The sequence below is a fragment of the Pinus tabuliformis genome, chromosome 3_1, assembly GCF_031772625.1.
Source record: "Pinus tabuliformis cultivar Carrire ecotype Pingquan chromosome 3_1, CPIR1, whole genome shotgun sequence".
Taxonomy (NCBI): Eukaryota; Viridiplantae; Streptophyta; class Pinopsida; order Pinales; family Pinaceae; genus Pinus; species Pinus tabuliformis.
The window spans coordinates 976,143,971-976,148,674 of record NC_142301.1 but is presented as its reverse complement, the minus strand read 5'-3'; the positions used below and the strand labels follow the sequence as shown (position 1 = coordinate 976,148,674).

The window sequence follows — 4,704 nt, the reverse complement described above, 5'->3', positions numbered from 1 at the left end:
TCAAATTCCTTGCTCAGAGTCTAATATCTCATCCCAGGCCTGCCAGTCACTAATATTTTATCTACAAGTAAATGTGTTTATCCCGAGTGTTTTTTAACAATTTCTAAGTGTTTACCTTTGCAAAGTTTTTTTTTACAGAGCCTTTGAAGTATTTTACGCGAGTTGTTGTTTTGGGATATTTTTCTACTTGTGTACAGACCCAACGAACCTCCAAAAAGAGTTTATTCAACTGCACTTACATGTTAGTATAAGTTTCTACCTCTCTCATTGCCCACAAAACATTTTATTTTATTCATTAATACCATATGGAATGTTGTGTGCAAACTTATTTAAACTTCTGAAGCATAAGGACCAGCTTTGCAACACCAACCTTACGTCAACTTTGAGGTGGACAATGTCGTCATCACTGTAGCGGCCCATTTTTGGGCTTCTCAGAGGAAGTCTACAAGAGATGCCACTACCATTGCCTGTCTTAATGCCATGAAAATTATTAATTAAACTCCTGCCATAGCTATAGATTACAGATTTGGTACAAATGTTTATTCCTCTGATCGAAAAAAATGTGTCTTGATTTTTGACCTAGGTGGAGGCACCTTTGATTATCCATTGTTTGAGAGAGGAAAATTTGAGGTGAAGATTGTCAGAGGAGACGCGCAGTTTGGTGGCGAAGGTTTTGACAACAAGATGCTTCATTTACTGTATTCAACTTATACAACAGAAAGAAATAAAACAAAATTTACTGTGTGCAAAAGCTCTTCGGAGGCTCTGGTTAGAATGCAAAAGGGAAAAATAAATATCTTTGGTTGTGATTGATATTGATTGTCTCTTTTTTCCAGATTATTTCAATATCTTATATTCAAGTAATCTTTGCTTATTAACCAAAAGTAGACATCTATAACCACAATAATCTTTGTTTTTTCTCCCTTTCCATAAAATAATGTCTAACTTTTGCTATATGCAAATATAAATTACTACAAAAGCTATGGTGTTTGTAGTTCTACATTTTAAATACTTAAATAAATGTTTCCATGATTTCTCAATAGCAAATTGTTCTTTCTAGTCATCAAAGATAACTTTTACAGAAAATATGGTCTCTGTAGTTCTACATTTTGGATACTTAAATAACAGTTCTCAATAACAAATTGTTCCTTCTAGTCATGCTCAAGCTTATCCATCATGTCATATGGTAGCATAGTTGACCATTATGACAATGTTGAAATACATTCAAGAAGCATCTAAATATATGAGCCATACAAAGGTAAGGTGGATACATCACCAAAACCCCAAATCAGATGTTCCAAAGATGTTGGCATCAGTTTACGGTGCTTCCCTAGGAATCTTCGTTGAGGATCAAAGAAAAGAATTGTATAATACAGTGTGAAACCTGCTTGCTCTATCACTCCCATTACTAAATCGACTTCATATTTTGCAGCTACAGCTGCTATCCTCTCTACTTATGGACCTGGCACATGTTACGAAACTCTTCCCGACCCTTCAAAGAGATAATATCCATTACAACACCAAAACTAGAACCTCAAGGATAGCTACCGATAAAAGCCTCAGGAAACACAATCAACTGTGACCCACAAGCAACACCTTCTGTTATCAATATTTCAACTTTGTCGAGACTAGCAGGAGTGGTGTAGAAGATAGTGGAGGCCTGAACAATGCTGGCTCGAACAGTCCTGGCGTTAGGCGATGCCGAGCTAATGTCAACTTCCACCTCATGGATGCTGGCGTTAGGCGATGCCGAGTTCATTTCAACTTCCACTTCGGGGATGCTTGTAATAGACATTGCTGCTGAAGATGATAATAATTACGATTATATACTCACAAGAAGATGATAATTCTTCTGTGGGAGACCTCACCCAGATATATACCATATTCTCCCATTTTCATTTTCTGTGTCTTTTTCTTCGTCATCCAGTCATGAAATTTGTTGTTTTTTTTTCTAATATGAGGTCATTTTCCACAAACCACACCGAGATCACTTGCCTAGGAATGAATTATTATCGAACCTGACTCTGAATCTGGGCCAGTTGTGGTAACTTCTCATGAATCTGGTATGAGAATCACGACAATGAAGTGGGACCACTAATATAAAAATAGAATCACGGATTCATTCCACTGCATCATCACATCCGACCCTGCTGTACTATTATGCTTCATCTCGAATGCTTTTCTTTAACCTGAAATCCGAGGTGGATATCGACTGTCTCCACGAACAAAAGCCAAGTTCAAAGAGCTCAAATCGTCAACAATCAATTTTTTGATGATGACAGAGAAGCGTAGCTAGCAAACTATGACAGGGCCCTTACGTGCCATAATTTTAGTTGACAGAGGACGACGAACATGCAGCTCTGCGATTGGGCGGAGTGAACAATGTTTTCTCACCCCAACCGCGTAGAGAAAACACAAAACACCTTTTAGCGTAGTTATTATTAATAAAGGCCCAAAATCATATAATCATCAAGTAATTAGAACACACATATTTAATACGATGATGAGGGTGGTTGATATCCATTGAGATCATAATTGGTCTATCAAATTTTTAAAAAGGTAAATATTACTGAGTTCCTTTAAAATATTATTTTTATGTTCAAAAAGTAGAGAAGCATTCCAAGACTATTACAGTTTGGATGACTTAGAAGATTCAAAATGTTAGTATTGTAATAGATATTGTGAAATTGAGTTATAATTTGGGTGTAGGCATGCCATTTTTTTTTTAAAAGGGGGAGCTAGTCCCCTGAAGAAGCTTTATATTAGGTCCAATGTACATTATTTTACATATATACAAACTGTCATCCATCACATCAATCAACATATACTGAAATACATTTACGATGGTACATATAAGCTACCGCACAGTGCCACAATAGTGAGAATCGATCATGAGCGGGGTGCGTGAAAACTAACTTCCCCAGCCACGTGAACTGTGCACTCGGGTGAGGAGAAAGAATTTTTTGTCTTCAACCTTCTTAGTGTCACAAAAATGATATATTCTTGCATCACATGGTGTTTTAGGAATTGTTTGACACCTAATTTTTTAATGTGACTTGTTGCCTCAAAATCTAGCAAGGAAAGGGACAAACCTCATTGAAACAATGATGGAGACTCCATGGTCACCTCAACAATATTCCTCCTACTCTTTAGTAAAATTGCACCACAAGGGAGGCTTCCCAGTGATCACCTAAACTATATTCTATGTTTAATGACTCAAGATGATGTAAAATCTAGACTAGGCAAAGATACTCTTCAATGGACAAAGACACAATTCTTTTGTATAGGAGAAATGTATCATATACCAAGCCCTAAAAGAGGCATGTATGACCTAGGGCTTCAAGATATAGATCAACAAAGGAACTTCTACAATTATAAGCACCGAAGAAATGGTTTTCAAATGGTGTAATCAACAAAGGATTAAAGCCCTATCTAGGGTTATGGTTTTTAGAGGGCATAAATTACTTAGTGAGGATGAGATCATCACTTCTAGGGTAAAATTAACCATGTAAAATGCTATATTTCGAGTCAGATGACTCAATAAGGTTAAGATTGAGCCTCTTTAGCTCTAATGTCCACCTAGAGGTACCCTAATTGAATTCCACTCTACAAAATAGCCCTAGCAGATTGCCTTGAAGGACTTAGAAAAATGAAAGGGAAGAAGATATAGAAGCTTTTGTAGTTTTTGACCAACACAGGGATCCATAGTGCCTATTCCTACTTGGGTTATGGAGTCTTTAGGGATAAATTTAGGAGCGAGTGAATTAGATCTTAGAGTAATGGGGGAAACCCCAGTTTTCACTTGACAAACCCTAGCTATCTTTTTTGTGAGGGCATAAATTAAATAGAGGAAGCTCTATAGGAGGTCCCCTACATATTTCAAGGAAGAAAAATTTAACATGCAATAATCTACCAATATTTTCCATAAATAATGTGCATTTAGATATGGAATAAGAAAAAACCATAGCATTAATAATCACATGAAAAAAATAAAAATATCCATTGCTAAGCTTACAATTCTTCCATGAAATAGTCTTATTTCAATCCCAAAAAGAAATATCCAAGAAAAATATCAATCTCCAATAGTAATAGCTCCAAAAATATCACATCTCCACGAGTAGAAAGTTACACAAGGCTAATTCAAGCTCTCTAAAGGATGTCAAAATCCATGAGTGATGACAAAGAATGGCATAAGAGTGATACTCTATCTATATGGGGTCAATCACTCTTAAATATTAGCCTAGAAGCCTTATGGCAAGTTCAATTTTGAGTGTACATGAAGAAAATGGGTTACAAGCCAACCCAATAGCTAAATACAATAAAAATAACCACTAAAAGGCCACATGTGTAGGTCAAAACTCCTCTCTCGCATGTCATTATGCCATTTTAGGGAAAATAAAGCTCCATTAATGCATAGAATGGGAAAGATGCATCTCCAACCATCATAATCAACCAAGTGATTGAAGGGAATCCCTCAAATCAAGCCTCAAAATGTCTCCAAATATCAAAAGCTAGCTCTGGGTGCCTTGCATAATCTCCAATGGGGCCATCAAGGTAATGTGGTACAATCTCTCTCAAGCATTAGAGTTCCATGAGGTCGTACAAGCCCTCCCTAGTCATACTTGGGATGATTATCATCATTTGGATTCTAGATCAAGCCATTCCCATCTAACAATGTCAAGGCCATCCTAAGGGCATCTTGGG

General features: G+C 36.7%; 1 pseudogene; it reads right to left on the bottom strand.

Annotated features, from left to right (window-relative positions):
• Positions 1-1,235: 1,235 nt before the first annotated feature.
• LOC149191102 (bifunctional nitrilase/nitrile hydratase NIT4B pseudogene) lies at positions 1,236-1,795 on the bottom strand (annotated as a pseudogene).
• Between the last annotated feature and the right edge of the window lie 2,909 nt (positions 1,796-4,704).